This window comes from Podarcis liolepis, assembly GCF_965112155.1.
Source record: "Podarcis liolepis genome assembly, chromosome: 5".
NCBI lineage: Eukaryota > Metazoa > Chordata > Lepidosauria > Squamata > Lacertidae > Podarcis > Podarcis liolepis.
The window spans coordinates 33,467,175-33,478,757 of NC_139556.1; positions in this window are offsets into that span (position 1 = coordinate 33,467,175).

Here is an 11,583-nt window from a genome sequence, read left to right on the forward strand (position 1 = left end):
TCCCAGGAGGATACCCTGGCTGATAGTAATGTAAGCCACCAAGAGGTCCATGAGAACCAAGAAGATATGACTTCATGAGAGCGACCAAGTTTCCATTCAGAAGCCCAGAAGGAGCAGCACTGGTGCCTCCTGGGATGGTGCAGGGGCAAGGCAGGGCAGTGTTGAGACTGGGGTGGCATGAAGATGTTGCTGCCAAGAGATCTCAGTTGGATTGTTACAAGCATATTATATGTATACACAAGTTTCAGCAATGCACTTCTGTTGACAGACAGTCTCTCAGTGGTTCTTTTCTTTGCAACACACGCATTTGCAGAAGTTCTACAGCCTTTCTGTTTTGTTTTGTTTTAAAAATGGAGTTATTCACATGTCAAAATATAGTCAAAACCCACCTCCCATTCTCCTGACTCCCCCCTTCCTCGGTTGTGTCTGTCTCCATAAAATTAGCATGTATGTTTAAAAGCTGGTTTTCTCTCTGGTGGAACCTGGCATCCAAAATATTCTTTTAAAACTAATCAGGGCTGCTCGTTCTTTGGCTGATAGCTCCACACATAAAAGCCTTTAGAAAAGAAACAAATTTTCTTATTTTGGCAGCAGCATCAGCTGCTGTGGAAAACAATTGCCTGTTAGCGGAGAATTACCCCCACAATACTTAAACTACCAATTGTGCCTGGGCATAAAGTTCTCTTGGTTTTTATAGCACCGTCCTTTTATAGAACCACTATGATATTAAAAACAAATGAAAATGTTGGCTGAGCAATGTGGACTACATGAATCATACATGAATGTGGAACGGCTGCAACCGGCCAAGGCAGGCAGAGCGCTTGGCCCACCAGCTATGCTGTTAGAGGCACATGATGCGGCGACACGGGTGCCATCCACTTCTTCCTTGCTCCCATTTGGGCACCTAGTGGCGCAGTTTCCATGGACAACAATTCCCCCCTCCCCTGAAACAGGCCTTTGTTTTGTCCTGCTTATTGCTAGCTGTTAAGAACTTGGCACCTGGCTTCCACTAAGGAAGACAACTATTAAATGTTAGCTGCACCTGTTTTGCTCCATGAATGCCACACACAGTAAAAGTTATTTCCTTCCAGGGGCATGAAAACAGTCGCTTCAGCTGATGCAGGGATCCAAATTTTCCTGTTCCTCATTTAGTGGCCAGTTTGCATCTTGCTGTAACTCAGAACAGCATCCTCTAAATTTTAGGTGTCTAAAACAAAGGCTTATGGACGTAACCATTTATTGATGGGTATCTTATTACCTGTGCTTCCAGACAGACTTGCATGTTAGTTGCACCTTTCAAGACAAGTGTGGCTTGACTGCCATTATGCAGAAGAAGAAGAAGAGTTTGGATTTGATATCCTGCTTTATCACTACCCTAAGGAGTCTCAAAGCGGCTAACATTCTCCTTTCCCTTCCTCCCCCACAACAAACACTCTGTGAGGTGAGTGGGGCTGAGAGACTTCAGAGAAGTGTGACTAGCCCAAGGTCACCCAGCAGCTGCATGTGGAGGAGCGGGGACGCGAACCCGGTTCACCAGATTACGAGTCCACCGCTCAACCACTACACCACACTGGCTCTCCAGTTTAGACTCCCTTGTACCCCTGGTAAGGAGCTGTATTGCCCCTGCCTCTGGTCCCTTCCACTCCTCCACAGATGCACCCAGAGGAGGCTATGTGCCTTGCCTGGTTGCCTAGAGTAATGGAGGAGCAGCCCGGGGAGCAGGCAGGCAGACAGGTTCCTAGCCATTCTGCGACACAGGTTTTTTGGCATCCCCTGGGCCTTGGCGGGGGGGGGCAACCTATCCAACCCCCAGGTACACCCCTGCCATTATTGGTGGTTGCTACTGCCCCTTCTCCCCTTCCACAAGTCTCCTGATCTAGGAGTCACCAGGAGCCAGTCTACACAGTCATACTAGGCTTCTGAGACTCCATTAAGCGGTGATAGACCAATCCCCTCCCTGCACGCCAAGTTCTCTGTATAACATGGAGGAAGGGCAGGGTTTGTGACTCCTAACCAGGATAAAGTGAGAGTCCCTTGTCAGCTCTTGAGTTCTCTGCCAAGCACAGAGTACCTGGGGGAAGCAGGTGAGGTCTCTCATGTTGTGCCGGGCAATGTGGGAGAGGTGATTGCCATAAAGAGACTGGTGGCAATCTGACAGCTTCTGTGGATTCCCACTTACTCACCCATGTTTATACCATGCAAGCAAGAGCTGCTGTTGTCAGCAAGCCTCTGCTTGCCAGCATTTAAACTGCTAAATACAATTGCTGGGAAATAGTGGTTTCTACCCCATTGAAAGTGCAGCTACCCATCACATGTTTGTGTATCAGGACCAGTGCACTAACTGAATGGGGTCTGTGATGTCACAACCAGGCACATCATAAGATTCTTCCACACTTAGCTATGCCAGTTTACTATTGCACACTCTCCCCCTCTTTCCCATCTACTTATTACCAGAATCTGTGCGACACAGTCTCCAGTTCTAGAGTGCACATGCCCAGCTATTACTAGCTGTTCCTCCTTCCAGGCTTGCCCAACAAATTGTGCGGAGCAGTGGATATTGCTTTTGGTTGAGTCTGGTGAGAATAAGGCACTGAGGGAGATAAATGCTTCACACAGTCTGGAAAGGTATATATGCATGCATGCTCTTTGCACGTAAACCAGACATACAAAATGACAGAAAGGTCTGTAGTCCTATTCTTATGTTCATGTACTGAGCCACGACAAGTCTCCCAAAGCCTTTCGTCAGCACACGGGAAGTTGGCCATATTGAGTAAGCAATTATACAAAATAAATTTTTTGGAAAATGTACAATTTTCCCCATTTGTAGCTGTGGGCATATATGAACAGCAGCTTTGTAAGTTCTGTTCAGTTGGGTATTGGAGTACCCAAGCAGAGGAATGCAAAAATGCCCCAGGGAGAGGCAGGCAGGCACTTTTCCCCTGGCAGCATGGCCATACAGGAAGCCAGCATGTGGACTCCACTGCGTTGCTAGTCCTTGGCCGCCACATGGACGAAAAAGGGGTCAGACTTTGCCAAAGCACGAACGACATAGTTCAAAAGCAGTCAAGGGTTGCAGGAGGCCATATAACAGGGGCAGAGTATCTGCTTTCATGCAGAATGTCCCAGGCATCTCCAAAGGAGGCTGGGAGAGACTCCTGCCTGAAATCCTTGGAGAGCCGTTGCCTGTTTGGTGTAGACAATACAGAGCTAGACAGATCAATAATGGTCTGACTCTCTATAATGTAACTTCCTATGTCCCTGCAAGGAGGAGTGCAAGAAACATATACAACCTCCACAGGTAGTGAGTGGGAGCAACAAGGAAGTCAGTTAATAATTTCCTACCTCTAAGTCCTATAAAGTTATACATTTGTATTTTATGCATGCCACTGACAGAGGGGCACACACTTCCCATGTGAACTATAGCATTCAGGGCACTTTGGGTACCCCTGAAGTCTGTTTTTACCTGCTAGAAATCTTAGCTACCTTTCCATCTAATTTCAGATTTCTGGTCAAAATTAGAACCAGGGAGAAAAGAAAAAAACCCCAAACCTGCTTCCTCCATTTTGACACAAATCCCAGGGATTTAGAGTAGCCACCAGCTCTGATTAAAGTCATTAATAAGGACGATATTGCCCATTAACAAGTACAGAAAAGTGAGAGATTCTTCATAATGAAGGAACATGCTAACAAAACCTTTATCAGGGATGCAGTCAGTAGTTGCCGGCTACTTGTTGCAGAAAAAAAGGGAAGGTGATAAGACTTGCATGCATCATTGGTGTTAAGCAGAGGTGCAAAATCCACCCTCCTTCCTAGGCTCTCAGTAGCAGGAGAACCTTATCACTGGTGCAATTAATGCTGCCTTTGGCTCATTTCTCTCCCTTGATAAAGTTGCTAGGTCCTTCTACACATTTATATTTAAAACAGGCATTGCTGGCTGACAGATCCTCAATTCCCACCCATTAAACTTGAGTGAATTTCAATATTTATGCAATGAGAGTCTAATATGCCCAGCCTAAGGCAAATATAATGAGGGTAGGAAGTGGCCAAGTTCCCTGGTGTGGTCTTAGCAATGTACTTCCATACTAATCCACTATAGCTCTGCTATTTAAGAGACATGTCCCTTTCCATAACTCTGGGCATTTTCTCATGTATGGCTTAAATTGCTTCTGAGCCTCTCTTGCACTATTTATGGGAACATGTGATTGGTAATGCAAAGCGGAATTGAGAAGGGAGGGAGGGGCCATAATAGAGCACATGCTTTGGATACCAAATCTCCAAAGTTCAAATCAATCCCTGGCCTCTCTGGCAAGCAGCCATAGACCCGGGAAATGCCCTAGCTCAAGATGTTGCATAGCTGCCATCAGTCAGCATGGGCAACACTCGGCCAGATACCTCAATGGCAGGGCCGGTCCACCCTTGAGGCAAGTTGAAGTGACTGCCTCAGGCAGCAGGCTCCAAAGGGGCAGAAGATCCTGGTGTTGATCTTCCTCCTCTCGTCCCTGATGCAAATCTTCCCTCACCACATCTTCCCTGGTGGGCGGGGGGGGGGCACAATTTTGTTGTCTGCCTTGGGTGTCAAAATGTCTTTGGCCGGCCCTGATCAATAGTATAAATCAGTATTAAATTATTCACTTGATAAAACACTCCCCCCACAAAAAAGACCCCAAATGTTCATTTGTTGAGGTATATTCTTGCTTAGAGGAGATTTTATATCAACCATGCAAAGTGCTTTATTCCTTTGTTGTTATTTTTAAATGCTACCCTTCCTCCTTTTTTATGCTACCCTTCTTCCAAAGAATTCAGGGTGGTGTGCAGTTTATCCCTTCCATTTTATCATGAGAGCAACCCTGCTAGGTAGGAGTGACGGAGAGAGAGAAATAGATAATAGCCAAAGGTTACTCATGGATGGATAAGGATTACAACACGAGTGGGGATCCTGAACTGCATGCTGCCCTTGGTCTAATTTCATGAAAGCGGGGGGAACCCAAAGGGGGGAAAGAAGGGAAATACTTGCACGGGGCGGGGGAGGCAAAGTGATGGATAGGGTTGCCAAACGTCTGGAATTTCGTGGACATAGCTGGAATACGGCAGTTGGAAGCAGTGTCCAAGTGGAAATCGCTGAAATGACCGGACGTATGTCAGCCTATGTTGGAATTCGAGATTTTGTTGAATTTCCTTAAAAATAGCTCAACAATTTTTGGTCCAGATATTCACCTTATGGCAACCCTAGTGATGGAAGGAAGGGGGTGGGAACCCTCTGCAAGTGGGCAGCAATGAAGGAGGGAGGGAGAGAGAGAGGGAGAGATGTTCCTCATCTCTGGATTACAAATTCCACATGTGAAATGCCTTCTGTGTCACACATGCTATTCCATGCCTGAATGCCCACGTGGCTTATCTGGAACAATTCAAGGCTTTACATGATGCTAAATTCACAAAAGATGGCAAGTGCATGTTTAGGTCCCCTACTCCCCAGAACATCTCCCAGAACATAACCACGTTAACCATGTTAATGTCACTATATTCCCTCCCTCTTCCCCCACCACACACAATGGACTGACACTAGTGGAATGAGAGGCAGGAAAACACAGAATATTGTTATATGTTGGGACACCGGTTCTGCTGGTTGAGGAAAGGAATGAAATGCATGGTTGCTATTTTCAGTAACAGTGGCATATTTAGTATAACTCCAGTTCCCACCAGCCCCAGGCAGCATGGCTAATTGTTGAGAATGACGGGCATGGCAGTACAACAGCTATGGGTTACTCATCTGTGCAGCATAACGTCTTGTTTGGCCTGTACTTAAGCCATGGGTGCCAATGGTCAGTGCGACACGTTAATGAACTGAAATTATTGCATGTTACCACTATGCCAATGCTGACACTATACCAATCTTCTAAAACCAGAGTTTTGATGCTATGATTGACTTCAGATAGGGATTTTTTGCTGCAATTCCACCCCTCCACTCTCCAGACACTATAATCTAGATTACAAAGTCACCTGCATTTTTAACAATATGGCAGTTTAAAATCTCTCCAGTAAATGCAGTGAAGTGAACAAAACAGAGCTGAAAGAATCGATACATCAATTTATCAATTCATCAAGGAATTAATTTATGAGCCAAGATTGATTAGTTACAGTAGCCTATTTATCTCAATAGAAGATAACAGAATCCATTGATCTCAAAACTGCATAAGACAAACTAATTAGAAGCACCTCTGCCTAATCAGGATGCTTCAAGATAGAGGGCTTCCCAAGAGTCAGGTGTGCCAATTCAGTTTGCCTGACACCCACAAGTCACACACTGACAATACCAAATACTCCAAATGAAGAGGTCACTTTAGTTACTGTGTGTGTGTGTGTGTGTGTGTCTCAAATTGACAAAATAAAATATAAACAGAAATGTGTGTGTCTCAAATTGACAAAATAAAATATAAACAGATAAAATCAATTCAAAGCAAATTTAAAACCATATAAAACACAAAATCCCTAAAACGCTCAACCAACAGTACAATAGGACAGACAAGTGCTATCCCACTCCATGGTAGAGCATAACTTCTTAAATCTTGGGTAGATAAAAATGCCTTAGCCTGGTGCTTAAAACGCAACAGTGATGGAGACAGGCATTTCACAGATGAGGAGCCATCACTGAAAAAAAGCCTGTTCTTATGCAGTCACTCTCTGCACTTCCCTTCAGTGAGGCACACGGAAAATGGTTTCTGATGAAGAAAGACCACAGCATTTGGACTACTAGTAGGATCAGAGCAGGTCGTGACGCTGTCCAGAAGGAGTGACTCACACAAAAGTTCTGTTCTGCTTAGTGGCTCTTTCTTGAAGCTCCTTCCAACGATGAATTGCTGTTAATGTGTTTCCACAAGGAAGGCAGTGTCTGCAGACACAGCTGCCCTCCAGGTGAGCTGCAACCTCCAGATCCCCTGCTTTCACTTTTTTTTTTAAAGTACCTTTAGCACTCAAGATATGAAGCACATTTGTTTTGTGAAAAAAACGAGCCTGTTCCTGCCTCTCAGTGATTTTAGCCAATGAATGAAGTCATAGCAATGGCAGGCATTAAGAAAGCAGAGCTAGCCAATTCAACAAAAAGGTGCCTAGAGTGAAAAATCTCTCTACACAAGGAATTGCTTGGTTCGTTTTAAGCCCCCCCCCATCTACCTTAGCAGATAAGTGACTGCTGCCCTGTAGTGTAGCTGTGGATTTTAGCATAGCTGTGATTGGGAAGCAATGTACCAGCTCAAAAGCAAAAGGTAGCAATGAAGACAGGAGTTTGTGATAGCTCTAACTCAGGTCTTATTTCACATAAGAAAATAAAACAAAAGTTCCCTGAATTACTCTACTAATGAAAGTAGAGCCCACCAGTATTATGCCCATATTGCAGGAGGCAGGTCTCAGAATGAGCAAGACTAGGTTTATACCATTCCTGTAAAGTAACACAGGGTATCCAAACTGTTCACATTTTACTGGAGAGAGTGGGGAGTTGGAGTAATGTATGGCATCTCTGAGGTACAGTCCAATGCTATTATCCTGGCATGTTGTTCTTTTTAGGGGAAAGCGGGGTGGCGGGGGGGGGGGAAGCTGACTGTGAAGCTGATTATAGCAGTGGTGCAAGCAATTATGGACTGCAGAGGATGACAGGAGCTAAGGAAAGAATCAAAGATTTCAGCAGCGAGTGGGAAGATGTCAGGATGCCAGGCCTACTCACAAATGAACAGCAGGTCTACCCACTGAGAACAACTGAGGGGCAGACCCAGAATACAAGTTTCTCAGAGGCAAAGCTCAGTCACCAGACCTACTAGAAATCTACCTGTCCTCTCCTGCTGTTTATATATTTGGAGAGTCTCCCCTATCCCAGAAAAATTCCACAAAGAATGAAGTTCCTACCACTAAAAGCCCTCAAACTTTAAAATTTCATGACCGCTGGACAGGTTGGGTTGACTTGCTGGCACTATCAGTAGTTTGCAGCACCACATGGACTTGGCGATAGTAAATGTCCCACTTGCCATTACAATGCTCATTCTACTAAAGAAAAATAGTGCAGACTCGCTACTGATCACAGTTCCAGGGCCACTGGATAGCAAGTGATAATTTTACTTACACAGCTGCGCTGTGCCAGGGCAGGGCAGAACAATTGTCACTACAACAGCAGCAGACACACCCCACTGGTGTCTAAATCCCCCCCCCCATCTGGTGTGGTACATCAGATCATTGGTACAGCCAGTGTACATGTAAGGTCTTAGTTTCAGTCCCTTGTATCTTCAAGGATTCTCTGGAGAGCCATTGCCGGACAGGGCATACAATACTGAGCTAGACAGACAATGGTCTACCTCTCTCTAAGCAGCTCCCTGTGGTCCCCATCAGCTCTGAAGATTCAGACCCTAACTTCCTGGTATCACTAAGAAGGGAGACACTTAAGCGGTGGAAGTTCATGAATTAGGCAAGGATATAGCCGATTGCACAAATCAAGCAAAGTACCGCTGGTCTCATGAACTGGGCAGGAAATAGACTTCGCACATTACTTAGGCAGCAGTATCTGCAATTTCATGAATCAAGCCATGTTTTAATGAATGAAGCAGTTTCACAAGTTCGTTGTTAACATGCACACAGTTCAAAACACAACCCTCTGACAGATCTGAAGGAGTAAGTTGTGTTTGCAGTCGGTTTCCAATTTCTCAGGGCCAAATGATAATTGTAGGGATGCAGTTAAGTGCATTTTTATTTTTATTATTAGGCAAGTAGCCAGGGGGAAGCCTGAACAACCTCTGAACAATGAGGGCGGGGAAATATTTGTCTACCAGAAGCAGATGAGGAATTTCTCTCTCTTCTCACTTTATTTTCACATACCTGGGTTGTTGAAAGGTATCAGAGCCCTACCTCTCCCTCTGTGTAGTGTTGAACAAGACATGTTACCAAGTGCCAGAACTCTGAAGTGTGTCCAAGCCCATGTGGCTATAAAGGTAAAGGGACCTTTGGCCATCAGGTCCAGTTGTGACCGACTCTGGGGTTGCGGTGCTCATCTCGCTTTATTGGCCAAGGGAGCCGCCGTTTGTCCGCAGACAGCTTCCAGGTCATGTGGCCAGCATGACTAAGCTGCTTCTGGCGATCCAGAGCAGCACATGGAAATGCCATTTACCTTCCTGCTGGAGTGGTACCTATTTATCTACTTGCACTTTGATGTGCTTTCGAACTGCTAGGTTGGCAGGATCAGGGACCGAGCAATGGGAGCTCACCCCGTCACGGGGATTTGAACCGCCGACCTTCTGATTGGCAAGTCCTAGGCTCTGTGGTTTAACCCACAGCACCACCCGTGTCCCTACCCAGTGTTCTTTTTTCAGTAAAAAAAGAAAAGAAAAAAGTGCTGCATTCATATTGGTAAAAGTGCCATGGGAGCAAGCAGAAAATGTCCGCTACACCTGCGGATATCAGGCTAGCTTAGGAGGCAGAGTATAGGCTGCATGACCCACCCACCTCTGTCCTCCAACACCTTGCCACTGCTCTCCGACTCCCTACAACATCTGCTGCCTGAGGCACTGGCCTTGCTTTGTCTAATGGTAGGGCTGGTCCTATGTACAGGCTAATATATCAGGATAAATGTGTCAGCTTGGAGTCAAGCAGTTTGACAAGTATCATGCTAGCTATGTTTGCCTGTGAGTAAACTGATTTCAGCGGGACTTAGTTCCAAATAGGTACGCTTAGGAGAATTATAGCCTCTATCAATTGACAGTTCTACAATTTTTCTTTTTAGGGGGAAAAACCACTTTTGAAAATGTAGGCCTATTTATTTATTTTTGATTGCTGTGGAATTCCTCCTGGTGGGTTTTTGAAAACTATTTACTCTCCTTCCTCCTTTAAATGAAAAAGAATAGGATCGCTTTGCACTGAGTATTGAAATGAGAGGTCTGGAGCTATGACTAATTATAGTAGGGTTCTCATAAACAGCACCTGTCAGCTCCAACTGTATTATCAAACTGTGATATCCCTATTGATTTTCACGAGCCAAATATTTGCCATGGCTCATTCCGAGAGGAGATTTGGGACTGAAGTAAATGGCTAGAGCACAGGTTCATTCCTTAAACAAGGGACTATTACTATCTTGTCCATAAGAATGGCCACATTGAACCCATAACCTAGGTCAGATACTTTAACCCTCCATATTGCCCTTGATTCAAGAAAGAAGATCTAACCCAGCATTACCAAAATGATGGGTGCTGCTTCCCAGTGATGACGCCTCGTGTGAGCACAGCATCCGTCCTTTTATCCCATCTGATCTATCTCAATCAGATCAGAGCATACAAATCATTTCCTGAAAGATGTAGATGCTCAGAGGAGAGCACCAACATCAAAACAAACCAGATGGACATGCAAGATGTATGGGTGTATTTAATGCATCTGATTTTTATTTTTGGTTTTCCTCTTGCTGTGTCTGTGTGAAAAGGCCAAGGGGCCTCAGCAAAGAGGCCTAACACTTCTCTCTGCACCATGATCCTTTCAAAAAAATCCCCTCCCTCCCAAGCTGCTGTTTGCTGGGGGTGGAGGAGTTGCCACTGGCACCACACCCTCCATTCTCACTCTTGCATTCAAGCACATATCTGGAATGTTAAGCCCATGCAGGGAGAAATGAAGACACAAAGCATCTTTGCCTGATGGGTGATTAGTGGAAGGTGCCATTTTGCTAGCAATGGAAGCATAAGCAATAAGACAGGCTCCAATAAAGGAGTGGTACCTAGACAATTAGATGTGATGTGGATGTTGCCTGTATTGGCTTTAAAGGTTTTGCTGGCTTTATCTGTGTTTTAATTACATATTTATAATTTTTGTGGGCTTCAGCTGTTTTATCATGCACACCACTTAGAGAGAGCTCTTTGATTAAGCAGTTTAAATATGTAGGAGTCTGTGTGGTTGTGGTTTTAGGTTAAGGGTATCTATCCTGGATTTGAGATGTCTATTTTTGTGTATCCTATCATAAAATATTAACAAGAATATAACATTTTTTAGTGTTCAAAGCACTTTCCATACATTATCTCAGTACGCCTTATGGCAAGTCTGCTGTTCAGTATTATTATTCTCATATTCTGTGTGTATGTGTGAGTAAGAGGCAGGGAGGGAGATGATTTCTAGTATATTCATAGCTGAAATGTGAACCAGCGACTTCATGGCTCACACACTTACTCAGAACATTATACCAGCTCTAAGATGTAACTACTTTAATAAACCTTAAATATAAAGACCATGGTTTTTAAAGAGAGTTGCAGGTGATTAGGACAGAGACATCATCCCCTGTGTGGTGCATATTCATTTGGTTAAGTCCTCCTAGCACCACCTCTGGTCCAACAGGCTGTGCAGATTTTCAAAAGAGAAAAAAAGCTGAAAATTTCTGAACAGAGATTGTAGTGGGGCGAATGTTTATATAACCCAGGCAACAGTGCTTCTGTCACAGCATCTTAAACTTGCTAAACTTGTCTCCATGTCAATGTTTTCCTTTTTTTAAAGGAAATTCCCTTATTCCGAATAGGATTCCTCACAAGAAAAAGGAAAAGTTGACAGCTATGCTTGTCTCTAGTCTACGTGAGTAAT